Raw genomic sequence first — 15,496 nt, forward strand, 5'->3', positions numbered from 1 at the left:
TGATCCAAATGGAATGAAACTTGGTCTCTAGGCTTATTTTATGATGGAAAACACTTTTGTGAGCTCATATGCAAGTTCTGACTTCAAATTTGGCACTTGAGATATCATACGTTTTGTGGTAGAATGAGGTGACTTTTATCCCGATGATTCCTTACCACTCAAGCAACTCTCAACAACTTTCAAAATTCAATTTGAAAACTTTTTGTAAAAGTTATGGTCAATATAAGCATGAATCTGCCCAACTTCTGTCTTTTGGCTTTTGCAAGCTCAAATGAGCTCCAAATGCAATGAAATTTTGGCTAGGGTCTTATTTTATGCTCTAGGACACTAGGGTATAGTCAGTTTGTCAAAATGATCAAAATCTGGTCTCTAAGACATCATACGCGTATGATGTTTTTTTGCTTAGATTTAAATTGTATTTCTATCCAAGGTACTCCTTGATACATACAACAAGATTATGTGATCACAATAAATTTTGGATGTCAAAATTGCTCAAAATCACCACTTTTTCACCTTTACCTTCTTGTATCTGCAAAAATCTCTTTAAATGCAAAAGTAGGTGGCCAAATGAGTTGAAATTTTGCAAGCAATCTTGACACATCATTTTCCAACCCCCTATGTGGTCAAAAGTGCAATTGGATTGTCAGATATGGCGTTGAGACATCATACACGTATGATGTCTATGTGCTCAAAATTGGCCCAAATTTGGTATGTAAGCTTGTTTTGTTGTGCTTAACACCCTCATAAGCTCATCTTTCAATTTTGGTCCCTAAAATTGCCCTTTAGACATCATACATGTATGATGTCTAACTAGTCAGAACTAGGTGAAACTCACTCCACAGGTTCCTCACAACATTGGCAACTCACAACAACTTTCAGAATTCAATTTGGCCACTTTTTGTGGAAGTTATGATCACTTCAAGCAATCACTTTGCCTAGATCTGTCTGTGGTCTTTGCAAGCCCAAATATGCTTCAAATTCAATGAAATCTGGTCTATATGCTTCCTAAATGCTGTAGATCACAAGGGTGCACTCAGTTGTAACTTTTGAGCTTAGATATGGTCTCTAAGACATCACAGACATATGATGTCCAAGTGTTCAAAATTCAGTTCTGTTTCTACCAAAGGTGCCCTTGGTGTGTACAAGAAGAATATGTGTTGACAAAAAAATTTAGAACTCAAAAATGCACAAAATCATCAATTTTTGACAAGGAAATCCCTTGAAAGAGTAAAATCCCCCCAGTTTTCAATCTATAAGCCCAAATGATATGAAATTTGGTGTATGTGCTCAACACAACAAGCAAAAGATGGGTATAATGTCAAATATTCAAATTTTCTGCCAGAATCATCCCTCCCAGACATCACACGCATATGATGTTTGCTGATGAATTTTTGGACATAATTCATTCATAGGCATCCCCAAGTCTCAAGCACTGGTTTACAAGTACTTCTACCAATTTTCATGCAAAAATGTGCTCGATATCACAAGTTTTTCTATTTTCCGTTTTCGATACTCCATCTTTTTCCTTTTGAGTATCAAGAGTTGGTCAAAACTCTAGTCTTGGTGTGTACCTAGCGTAAAACCCCCCTTTGGAACACTTCGGTGCAGTCAAATTTTTCAAATTTGGTCTCTAGATGTCCCTTGAGACATCATATGTGTATGATGTCCAAGTTTAAAGAATTTCAATTTTTGTACACAGAACTGTTGCACATGCCCTCTTATATGCACAACACCAATCAGTATGCAAAAATGTCAACAGAAAACTGTTTATTGCATTTTTTCCTTAAAAGAGGACTTTTCAGAGATCATGAATGCAAACAAGTACTTCATCAAATAATTCACTGATGAATAGCTCTAGATCAAAATTGGATCACTTACCTAAAGCTACTCCTACAAATCATATGGGGTTGTGTATCTATAAGTAGAAAAACGCTTCAATTCCACACGCGGACTAGCAAACACTTTCATCACCTCACAAATCTCTCAACCACCAACAACTACTCTAGTCTACAACTAATACTACTTAATTGCAGACCCTCGGCAAGACACGTGCTTCTTGGCTATCCACTTGATCTCGGAATAACCTCTTTCATCACCTCACAAATCTCTCAACCACCAACAACTACTCTAGTCTACAACTAATACTACTTAATTGAAAACCCTCAGCAAGACACGTGCTTCCTGGCTATCCACTTGATCTCGGAATAACCTCTTTCGAATCCACTTAAGAAAAATTATTTCTTTAGTAGGAATACCTACCTAAGTCCTTGTATCCCCGACAGCGGCGCCAATGTTGCGGGAGCAAATCACACCACCTATAAAGTGCACGCAACACAACCTAGATCAGTATAATGTCAATGGAGGACACAGACATGATAGGTGCGCTGAGATAATCTCTTTACCTTGTTAGCCTGAGACCATCCCACACATACAACACTCTGGAAGGCTAACCAAACCACAATCTAAAATCTTGCTACTCTCAACTACACCATCCAACCCACGTACACACAAACGGAAGAAAACTCACCAAACCATGCTAGAATCGTATGAAACTTAAGGAACACCAACCCTCACTAGGATACACGTGTCCCAAAGCCTCTACACTCAAAACCCTCACTCTAGACCCATCTACAAAAAAACGCATATGAAGATAGAGCTGGATTTTGGAAGTGCCTGAAACTAAAGTTTATGAGTACCTATGCGTAGCTTATGTCACAACAATTATAATGACTGCTTGCAAGCAGAAAACAGACATCATTTGATATACTTACAGCCACAAATAACTCATAGATGCGCGAGCGCGTTCGCTCCGTTCCGCAAGGAATGCTTGTCTTTGAAGCGTAGCTCTTGCCGAGCCTAGCACAATGGTGCAATTGGATCTCCAATGTGATGAACGAGCGGGGATTAGCATGAAGATGAAGCTCACACTCTCTCTCTTCCTCTCTCATACACAATCGACAGCAGCTTAAAACTTGATATGATAAATGTTCTCTTTACAAAATGACATAGGTACCATATACACTGAGGACACCATAGGCTAAACCTAATATAGAGTTCAAGGGTCAAATGATTTTTTATTTACAATCTGGAAGTGCCATTATACCCCAGCTTCTGCAACTAGACTAACTACTCATTACAAATGATGTTTTGACCATAATTCGTAGCATTTCATAACTCTTAGAAAATAAGTCTTTGTTGAGTTATGTCGTGCTCTTGACCTACGGGTCAACACATTACCACTAAACTCGTGGCCACAAGACTTTCATTTCAATCGAGATGTATTCTTCTCGGCACGTAGCTCATGCACATAACTCTACTCGTGTCTTTTCACCATGTTACACAAGGATAATCTGTTGGCAGCAACACATTTAACTATCAATTTTGAGATTAAAAACAATATAAGCATCAAACTACAAAAGCAATTCTCTATCTATCAATCTAGTGATCAAAATCCATCTATATTATCAGTTAGACTCACGCTCTATCTACCAGTCTCATGGTCAAAATCAATCTACAATGCTACAGTATCAATTTACAATAAGCAATGATGGTCTATCATTCTCTATGTATCACCTCATGAGAATCAATCCACATCACTCCAAACAAAAAAAATGACATAATCATTTAAAACAAAAAATTTCAATCATAGTGTTCACATCCTACTACATCGATTTATCTAAAGTGTAAGCTTTTGATTTCACACATTATGATAATCAATAATTTTAATTACTTATAAAAAATAATACATATAAATCACATCATTTCACATTGCACTATATCTATTTATCTAAAGTGTGAGCTTATGACTTTCACACATTACAATAATCGATAACATTAATCAAGTCTTGAAAATGACTATCGTTGTTAAATGATAATCAATTGCCGACCTAGATGATTTGCATATCTACTAAAGTGCGAACATAAAGTTCTTACACTCCACAATAGATCTTTGAGTGCATCTATCTGCAGTTCAAGCACGTGTATGATCACACACTATGATAATTTTGCGGTCCAAATAAAGATAATTAAATATCAATATATTTGGACATGATATTCCTAAATTTTAATTCCAGTACAAAAAAAATTCTACCTATGTTCACCTTGAAGTGAGAAAATTTCTATGTGCCAAAATTGAACATTGAACTAAATAAAACTAACCTCTATTACATTAGATTTTGAAAACTGATTACCGCATGGGAGAGTACACACTCTGCACACAATGGAAATACCTAAATTATATCACTAATTCACTTCCAAGTGTCAGTTAGCTGAGCACATAGAAAGTGACTCCTATAAAATAAACACCTTGCAAAGAGTGAGAGTCTGAGCTCTTCACAGCATACAAGGCTTATACTATATGACCCTAAAAATAAAATTTTCTGTCAAATTTTGATCACAATTTAAATGATTTAAAAAAAAATCATTTTGAAATATTTTCTTGATTTTAATGGATTTGAAAAGTCAATATTTTTTGTTGTTGTTTTGCTCCACATATGGATTACCTTTTATGGTGTCAAATGAGCTCAAGATGGCGCGCTGCCTTCTTGTATAGAATTTGTTTTGATCGAACATTTCTGCGATTGAACATGTCTTTGATCAAATTTTTTCTTGATCGAAAAACTAATACGTTATACGAGAAGCCGATTTTTGCTGATGTGGCATCATATAAAACGGACGTATAATTTGGGCCAACAAATAATACACCTATTATTCACGTATTATTCATCTCTCAAATAACAAATAATGCTACTTAGAACCTCGTTGTTGCTACTTTCATTTTTTACCTCTTTTTAATGTCATCAATTCATAAAAATGTTAAAAAGTTCTCTCATTTTCTATTATATCGTAGTGATACGAAGGCAGGTTTTTCTTCATATCAGTCATGCCTATTGAAAGAAATTCATTGTCCCCATATCTCACAAATATTCCATGTGCATTACCCTTCAATTGGCTTCATTGTTTTTTTGTTCCCTTCTTCTACTATGACACACAACCGTTCTCACTTGGTATTTGGGGAAATGCCCTCCTGTTGGGTAAATACATATCTTACTTGGCCAAGGCATGGACATTGAAGGCCTCACTTTTCATCTGCTAAAAATATCACAAAGCTTCTTGGCTCTAACTATATTCTCTTTATCGTGCAGTCAAGGTAGTCCAACATAACACACAAAAAATTGCTTTTAGAGCTACACAAGTCTAGCATATATGACCGAATCTTTGCCAATCAAAAAAGTGGACCAACAATTTCATCATGTGTTAGTTTTCCAAGGTCAACGTGTTGCATAACGCCGCATGCATTCAAAATGCAACATCTCTCTCTCTCTCTCTCTCTCTCTCTCTATATATATATATATATAGATATATGTGTGTGTGTGTGTGTGTGTGTGTGTGTGTGTGTGTGTGTGTGTGTGTGTGTGTGTATTTTCTTTTGTCCCTTTGCAAGAGAATTTCAAAACATAGGGAGGAGGTTGAGCAAAAAGAATACTAATGCACAAAGTTCCTACAATAAAGAGGTTGTTAAACAAGGATGTCATTGCTCTAGATGCAACCCATCTATTACATAATTTGTTGATATGGAACTTGCAACTAGCACAACATTACAATCGGTGTAGTAAAGTGGCCTATCTCTTGGATATGTGTGTGCATTGGACACACACATCCACACATACACACACAACCTGTCTATTCTCTCTCTCTCTCTGTCTCTGTCTCTCTGTCTCTCTCTATCTCTCTCTCTCTCTCTCTCTCTCTCTCTCTCGCTCTCTCTCTCTCTCTCTCTCTCTCTCTCTCTCTCTCTCTCTCTCAAAAGGGATAAAATGTTTTCTTTTCTTGTAGAGAAATGAAGGGATTGCTTGGGAATGATCTATGGATATTGTACGTCTGGATGAACAATTTGTATTCATTTTGAGCGCTCACAAAATACGTGCAAGAGGAAAATGTTCACTCTTGCATGGGGGAGGATTGCACCTAGTGTATGTGTTATTCTTCTCTCCTCTTCCTTCTCCTCTTTCACTAAAGCTAATGTAGTACTGTGCTCTAGGAGGTGTATCTACACGTGCTCTTCTAATCTCTCTCGCTCTCTGTCTCTCTGAGACTGTGTGCCATTGATTATGTGCTTGTGGGGTTTGTCATGTATGTAGATCTATTGGTTTTATTGCTCGTAGTTCGTTATTTTGGGTATTTTGCAGGCATGTCTTACCTTTTGATTGATGCACAAATTGTGTGTCACCAAGTTCACACTTAGGAGCCTCCAAATAGCTCACTCAATCCAAATATCCCAAGAAAATTTGGATACCAAAAAGAATGCAGAAAAAGGTCAAATCCAAACAACCCCCAGTACTTTCTAAACGACAGGTTTAAATACCTAAGGACACATCACAAACTGAGGGAAAGTACATTTGGATCCCAAAATCTCAATTGCAAAGTTTCTCTCACCAAAGCTACAATCAACCACAGTATTCATGCATAGCTACCAACAAAAACTATAAAGAAAATGCTTCTCCACATCTAGCTATCCAAACCACAAAATTCCAAACACCAAGAATAGTTAGATACAAACATGTATGGGTGCCTAAGAAACTTGTAACTACTCAAAAATTGACATACCAATTGTGGATTCCAAAACAAAAAAGCCAAATTCATCCCTTGGAGCTAACAATCCATGGATATGATTTTTAAAAACATCACAACATTTGCAAAGTCAAAACCCACTATAATGGTATGGCATCCTAAACTATATACACAAATTCAAGCCAAGAAGCAGATTCAACCTTCATCAATTCAAAAGCGAGTATAATTATTATGCTTGTTACATCATAAATGCATTAACACAAGATTAGATAAACTTCATCATTGAATACTCTTAAGGAGTTTGCTTAAGACCCACCTCTCACACGCATAAATTTCTCCATACATTAATTGAGTATGCATGCATAGAGCCACATTATAAGGCCTTGCATAAGGCACTTCTTTGATGTCCATGCACAACACAACCCAATGGCTCACTGTCATTTAGAAGTACTCTGACTAGGAGGGGGGATGCATTCTAAATGCAGACCTATTGATCAAATGAGAAGGGCATTATAAGGCCTTGCATAAGGCACTTCTTTGATGTCCATGCACAACACAACTCAATGGATCACTGTTGTTTAGAAGTACTCCAACTAGGAGGGTGGATGCATTCAAAATGTAGACCTCTTGATCAAATGAGAAAGGGCATTGTTATACAGATTTTTGTGATATGCTTTGTGCTTGACATTGCGTTTTAACAAAAAAAGTACATTTATGTCCTAACAAGATGAAGTATATCAAGAGTAAGGGACAAACACTAGATATGAGTCCTTAGGTGTGTGTAAATATATACATAATTGTGCTTTTTTCTAAGAATATTATAAAAAGCTGAGGAATCTATCAAAAAAATAAAAATAAGGGTTGTTCTTTTGGAATCAATCTTTTATTTATTTATTTTGTTTCAGGAATGGAGGCTTCCAATGTACCAAGTATAAGAGAGCAGGGTGCACAAGTCTTCACACTCGATGTTCTTGGAATTTCCACTCATGCCAAAACTATTGCTCCAAGAATAAAGGTTGACAAGACCTTTGAATTAAGAAAAGAAGAAGGAGTGAAGTGGTTTGTGGATACCTACGATACAGATCCAAACTACAAAGCTAACATCCATCTATATTTGTCACAAGGTGATATAAATATATGGAGACATGGGGATTGTTGTGGGTGTCAAAGATGATGTGGATGCAACATCAATGCCATGCTTTGCATGTAATGTGCTACCTATTGGAGAGACCACAAAGGCAAACAAATTTTTCTTATCATTGGGCACTTTTCATGGAGTAGACATGAATGGTAGAAAACTAGGAAAATAAAATTCTATTGTAAAATAAGGATTGAAGATCTCCAGCTTCACTAATCAAGAAGACTCAGGTGTGGATTGTGTGGAAGACCTAGTGAAGGCAATGAAACATGCAAAGCGAGTCTTGAGCTTACTAAAGAAGATTGTACCTACAAAGAAACCAATAGGGGCACTATCTAAGAAATTGGTGGAGAAGACAGGGAAAGCCATAGTTAGGAGTGCATTTGCAGCATCAAAGAGGTGCCCATGAAAGCGCTTCAACACATGGAGAGAAGATACCTACCACCATTAATTTAGAGGAGCAAGAAGGTTCACAAGAGCAAGATGCACAAGGACTTAGAAGCAAAAGAAAGCAAAGGATGATTCTACTCTTGAGGAAGATCGACAAAAACTAGCAAAGAGGAAAATGAAAAAGAGTGCAGAAGAAAAAAAGGTTTTTGAAGAGGAGTTGATGGAAATGGAAACTCCATCCGAAGATAACAAGGCAGTGACCTCCTTAGAAATCAAGAAGAGATTCTATCCTTTTGGGATTAATGAAGTCTTTAGCATTGATGTGAAAAGGTGTTTTCTTGCTCCATCAAATTATGTGTACAAAAGATTGAATCTAGATTGGGTCAGGATTTTGACTTTAGACTTCATTCAAGAACCAAAGCAAGAGGAGATATTGGCAATTTTGATGCCTCGTGATCCTTCCAAAAAACATCCTCTTGACAAACTTGTCAAAGAGGATGTTCACAATGTTGATTATTGGATCATCTCTAGACAACACTCCATGAGTGCTGCAAAATGCTTGCAGGGTGCAAAAATTGCAAAGGTTACCCCTTAATTGTGTCAGCAATTCAAATATAGACGATCCAATATTATTCTCAATTGCTCACCAAAGATCTCGCACAAAATCTCGAAAGATGCAAATCTATTTGTTGCAATGTCAATGCAAAAGGAGCCATTTCTTGACCAGCTTATGAAAGCGTGAGCACGCTGGCATGCAAATGGTTGTCCTTCTAAGCCACCGCCTGGTGTCAACCAAACCAAGAAGGACTTTGAGTCTTGGAAGGTACTTGTTTGATTCTTTGAAAACATGAATGTGAGTCTTTTGTCAATATTGATTCGTAAACTAGAGTCTATCATAGGCTCAAGTAGGACCTCCATGTGCTCATTTAGAACTTAAAGTAAGGTTTGAACTTAAGATTTAGTGTCACTTGAATATGAGGCTCTAGCACTAACAAGCGAGGCTTGAGCTTAAGTTTGAGCCTCACTTACATATACCCATGTATTTTGGACTTTGCATAGATGTATGTGAGCATATCAAGAAACAATTCAATCTAGCCTGGCTTGAACTTATTAAGTATGCGTCTCTATCCCACAAGTTAGAGCCTTGTCAATATTGATGTTGGAATTTTCAATTTTGGAGACCTTTATTGAGACCACAGAGCACACACTTCAAAAGGGGTTTCTAGCCATTCAAATAAGGTCTATATTGAATATGGAAATATCCAAGTAACAAGAGATGACTCATGGATAGATGGAGTTGTGGACACTACAATGGTTGCTCTTTTTATGCAAGGTTGATAGATTTGAGGCTGCTGGCAAGGCTCATACAAAAAGAGTCTTTTTCTCAGGCTCTTGTGGCAAGGATCATGAATTTATTGATAGAAACTTCATTGATGACCTTATCATAGGGTTTTGTCCTGAGAAGAGCTATGTTTTAGATTATTTTTTTTTGCAGTGGAGTTGTGTTAGAGCAAAACTTGTCGAAGAAGAGAAGGTAACTGCTCTATGTAAAGATGACTTTGAAGCAATGGAGTTAGAATCTTAATGCTCTACTCTTTTGGAGAGCGATCTGTCCTTGCAAGAGTGGTGTGGTGCAAGTCAAGTATCACTTGCAAGACAAACAATGGAAGTGGATGATACAGAAAAACAAGACCTTAACAATCTTGACATCGATGAGCACAACAAAGCAGTTGAAATAGAAATAGAATTGGCAAGATTGTTAAGGTCTATTTCTATTTCTATTTCATAATGATAGCATTACCAGACACTAATGAGGCTCAAACTTAATAAGTTCAAGCCTAACAAGGAGAGCTAGTGAAGCACTAGTGTATGAACTTCAATCACAAAAGTCCTAGTTGAGTTGTTCTAAACGAGACTTAAAATTCCATATCCTAGTGTAGCACTTGCATATGTTACATGAAACTCATAATGTCTTTATTCCTACCAAGAATTGAAATTTAGTTTGTAGGCTTGAACTTAAGTTTGAGCCTTGCCTCCACATGTTAGTGTAGCACTACCATGTGAGGCCAAGCTCATGAGCACTACTATGTTACGCCAATCTCAAGAGCATTGTATCAATAGAATCTTCCAAATAACACTACTTACAGAGTATGAAGTAATACCTTGAAAAATCCATAGTTAGGAGATTTTTTAAATAGACCCTCGATGTGCACAATATAATAATTTTATGCCTAGTGAAATCATTGAGAATAGAAAGAGCTTGAGACTTAAACCTTACACTTGAAACATAAGCCTAAGGTTAAGACTTAAGCCTTAGGCATAAACTTAAGTTTGAGTCTCACCTCCAAATGTGAAATAGGTAGCATGCTAGGTGAGCATCACACTGTGTTTTAGTTTCAACGACAAAAGTATTTGTCATAGAATCCTACCTCTGTAGTTCTAAGTGAAGCTCAAAATTTTATATCCTATTGTAGCAATTACATATGTTAAGAAAGAGTCGTAATTTCTAACAAGAAATTAAAATTTATTTTGTGGGATCAAACTTAAGTTAGTGTAACACTACCATGTGAGTCAGCCTCATGAGCATTGTAGAAAAATAATGCTACAAATAACAAAATACTTATAGATTATGAAGAAAAATGGATCATAGTGATAGCCATTTTTCGGCTCTATGTAATTGCCATATTGAGTTATCTCACCCTATCAAATCACTCAAACACTGTGGTTACCCTCACCCTTTCACTGTATATAGGTGCGTGTGAGTTAAGGGACTTTTCCCATATCTCCTTACTGAAATAAAAAACCCTCAATTAGCTAGTCATTGGGCTAGTTGAGCCAAAAAAATAAAAAATATAAGTATATTATGGCCCATGCGTATGTAAATATTTCTTTATATATAGGGACTAAATAAAAGATTTTTTCATAATTATTTTGGTATTTATTTAAATATTTCTACATACGTGTGTGTTATTTATGCTCTGTACATTGCCTCACCATTACCACAATTTTTCTTACCATTTTTCATACTCTTTATTCCATATAGAAATATTTTCATGTAAGCTTCTCTTATATTTGGTGTACCTCCACCCCAACAAAAATCCAAAAAAACTAGTTTTATTTATGTGTATATTTTTTCACTATTGTGATTTTTCCCTTCCTACATCTATTTTGTTTTTTTTCTAAAAAATTAGAACACCAAAAATATTTATCTTTTTATGGTAGCCTCATAATGAGAGAGATTTCTTTTGACCCCTTTATATTTTTTACACTTATATTATTTATATTTGACATGTACATATTTTTTAGACCCCTCAATATTTGATTTTTTTAGTTGTACTATTCACTTATATCATGATCTCAACAATATCTTCAATTATAGACCTACCAAATAAAGTCAAGGGTAGGTGGCATGCATACATGCACTATGGAGGGCTCACTCTTGGAGGTATTCAAAAGAATCATCCAAAGAAGGATCCCACAAGGACTTTGTGCAGTGGAAAAAAACAGTCGGTTTTGCTGAATTTTTAAAGTTCACTTGCTCTCCGAATTTGAAAAGGTGATACAAACAAAAGTTGTAGCTCGTGGACTGAAATTTTGCCTCAAATTTTTTCATATTTTTTTGAGCTACGAGCTGTGAGCTATGATTTTATTAGTGGACCCCATTTTTCCCATGCTATGCAGCCACACTCTCTCTTCCACTTTATCATTTTCCTCTTTCACACACACTTCTCCACTCATCATCCCCACCTCTCTCACCACTCCTCTCTGCACCCTACTCACCTTCTCCTCAACCTTGAAGAATAAGAGAAACCATGGTGAACTCATACCTCCCACACATAATTCCATTCCAAAATTGACCACCTAGTCTCATTTTTCCTCCTCCAAATTACCCATATCTATCAAAAAACCACAAAATTCAGCCTCTTCTCTTAAAAGACAGCATCATGGTGGTTGATTACTCAGCTTCAATTACCTTGTCTCTCAAGGAAGGTCAAGAGTGGAGAAAAAATGTACCGTCGAAGCTAGTGGACCGTCAACAAGCGTCAAAATTGGCCCTACTCAAGACACTTGGAGCATCAACCTTGTAAGAAATCCACCTTTTCTTACCTCTTAAGAGTTTTTCTTCCTTATTTATATCCTACATGGATACTCCCATTGTAAATATCCAATTCCATTTGTAAATTAATACTAACTCTACTAACACTAACCCACTATGAAAAGTCCTATCACCTCCATTTCTCTCCTCTCTCTTTCCCCACCAACTTCTTGATAATTCCAAGCAAAAGAAATTAGGTAAATGTCTGAAAATCTATCCCAACCATGGTTAGAGGAGTAACCCTAGCCTTCAAAATTTCTATAAAAGGAGGGTGTAGCTAGCACAAAAAAAAAGGAGAAGAAAGAGCACTATGCTATAGCTTGAGAAGCCAAGCTCAACCTCTTGAGAAGGAGCTCTTGAGTGGAATCTCATTGGCATTAGGCATATGTATGTGTTGTATTAGGGGTGATTAGCAAGGGAACTCTATGCCATTGTAAGAGAGAGTGATCATTCAATTGAGAGTAAGAAATCTATCATTTCTCCTATTAGTGTAAGCCCAACATTTGCTGAATCAAGGAGGGTGAAGTTGGACTAAGCATGGATACCTTGTCTCCCTTCCAACGTGAAGTCATGGACGATAATGATGTGTAAGTGTCTTGGTGTTTTATTTAAGCTCTTGATAGCTTGTCTCCGGGTATTGTTATCAATTTAGCCATAAATCCCACATGTTGTAAGAGGGCGACAGGGTGGAGAGGACTCCTCTGGCCTTAAGACAGTGATTGGGGTGGCTTTTTTCTTGTCATGTGTTGTGGTGTAATTTACTCAGGCTATGTTGAACAAATACTAATCTCACTTTGATTGGTCATGACAGATTTGTAAGAAGGCATTAGTGCAACAAGCACCCCCTTCCCCCTTCTCTCTCTTTCTTACATATATATATTTATTTTTGCTTGATCATTAACGATACACTTCAAAGCAGCCCGAGCACTATCTCTCTCTCTCTCTCATGTTTTAGTGTGTGAGAGTGTTCCATTGGTGTTAGGGTTAGTGTAAATTCCTTGCTTGTTTGTGGGTTGCTCTAACGATTCTCCTCTTTTGCGTCCTAGTTCGCTCTTAAACTAGGTGGTGCCCCTTGTGTAGTTGGGATTTGGCTGTGGGTTTGTTGTTTTGGTTTGTGTTGTATTGTGCCCCAGCCCCATTGAGCAGCATGGAAGCCTTGAAGGGTGTCTAGAGGTTGCTCTTCTTGTTGCCCGCCCCGGACCGCTTCAAATTGGTGCCCCCACTGAGGAAAACAACTCATGTATGTTTTTGTGTAGGATCAACTTTTAGCATAGTCAAGTAGTTTGTATGAATCACGAGAGTTTGTATGATCCTTTCATTCCCATTTTAAGGCAAAAGATACAAATAATTGTTAGTACTAAGTTGCAATTTCAACGGGTAATTCGTAGGATTTTAGGTCCTCTTAGGTTAGCCGAGATAAACACTTCGGTAAATCCTTTTATTTTGCCTCTCATTAGGTACGATATTAGCTTGGACGTCTATATTTTTGTGCTATTTTAAGCATTAGGACATGCATAGGCCATGGATAATGGCCCGGGAATAGAGGTTTTTCCCTTTCATTTTTCTCCACACATTAGAATAAACGTTGCCATTAGTAGAAAGATCCATTTTCAACATTGAATGGTGTTCATGTTTGGTGCCCAAAGAGTAGGAGAAATTCTTGCATCACCAAACCCTGTCATTCTACCTCTCATCAACTACCACACTTCTTTTGATGTACATGTGTTCATTTTATTTTAAAATGAAGTGTAGCCCGGCAAAATAGTGTGTATGTTTGTTTTTTCTTTGTCCAAGTTGTTACAAGGAAAAAAAAAACGATCATTTGTTCTAACAGGGAATGTGTGTGCAGTGAAATTTCAATCCTTAGAGATCTAGCTCTATTACCAATTGAGTTGCAGGAGCAAGTAGTAAGGCGTCTCCCTCATAACAAGAGGGTGGTGAAGTTAAGACGAAAGGTCCTACGCGTGGATTCCATTTTCCTCTTGTTGTTGGGCACTAAGGAAGACCGTGCATTCATCCAACTAGTGTGTGTCCTAAGATTGGTAAATAGAGTGAAATTTGGCATTTGGCGAGTGCATTTCACCATTGAGGAAGACTCTTCAGGAAACTTGCGGCCAAATTTCATGCTTCATAGACTCACATTTGGTGAATTTTTCCCTCATTTGCGTCTTATTAATAGTCTTCCTTTCACTTTCAACAAAGGAGATAGGGAGCTATTCAGAGCTTGTCTTAATAAAGAGAGCATACAGAAGATTGCAAATTTGTATAAATTCTCATCCTTCTCTACTTTCTATGACACTTTGTTCATAGAGACATTGTAAATCTCTTTATGCTTTTGAATGATTTAACCATAATCCTAAGGAGTTTTTGTCCAGGAATTTTGTAGCACAAGTGGAGTCTTTAAATCTTGCAAACTTGATTGGATTTGATGAGGATGTTCTTTATGAAATTGTGAGAAGGTTGCCTCACTCCGACTGTGTGGAACTCGAAGGAAAGGAGCTCCTAGTCAATTTCTACTTTCTCACGGACTTCGACGAGCATGAAGATCTAGTTTTTATACAAACCGCTTGTGCGTTGGGAATTGTAGAGCAAGTGCAATTTATCACTTGGGACGTGGTTGCTCTTTTGGATCCAGAAAATGAAGTTCTAGAGATTTCTGTTTATCGCCTTAGCTTTGAAGAATTTCAACCCTTCTTAGAGCTCATCAACAGTCTACCTTTTTGTTTTGATCAAACAAATCGAGACCTCATTGAAGCTTGGATAGCTGAAGAAGAAAACCTAGAGTGGTATTTTCTTACTTCTTCATTTGCAGGCGAGTGGTTCTAAATCTCTATTGTATCCCTTATTGTAACTCGTGTTGTAATCTTTCATAATAATGGAGAGCCAACGCCAAATGTCTGGATATCCTCTTTTCTTTGGAGAGCCTGGAGAGGATGCAGAATTAGTTTTAGCATATTTCAAGATTTCTTGCCGTATCAAGAGGATAGTAACCGATCAAGAACGTGTAGAAATGTTTGAGGTGGTCCTTAGGAAAGATGCTAGTACTTGGTTTGACTCTTTGCCTGAGGAAATTAAGGGGAATTACACAGAAGTTTTGAATCGTTTTAAGAGATACTTCTTTGATCCCCAAAACACTCAAAAACTATGGCAAGACATTGTTTCTCATAAGCAAAAATACTTAGATGACTACTACTTGTACAAGCAAGAGTTTCTACGTCTTTGGGCTCTATGGATATGAAATGTTGCTAACCCTGGTGATGGTGCAGAATTTTTAAAGAAGGAGAGGTTCATAGCCGGACTCT

Source organism: Adiantum capillus-veneris, chromosome 5 (genome assembly GCF_014529385.1).
Source record: "Adiantum capillus-veneris isolate H3 chromosome 5, ASM1452938v2, whole genome shotgun sequence".
Classification (NCBI taxonomy): Eukaryota; Viridiplantae; Streptophyta; class Polypodiopsida; order Polypodiales; family Pteridaceae; genus Adiantum; species Adiantum capillus-veneris.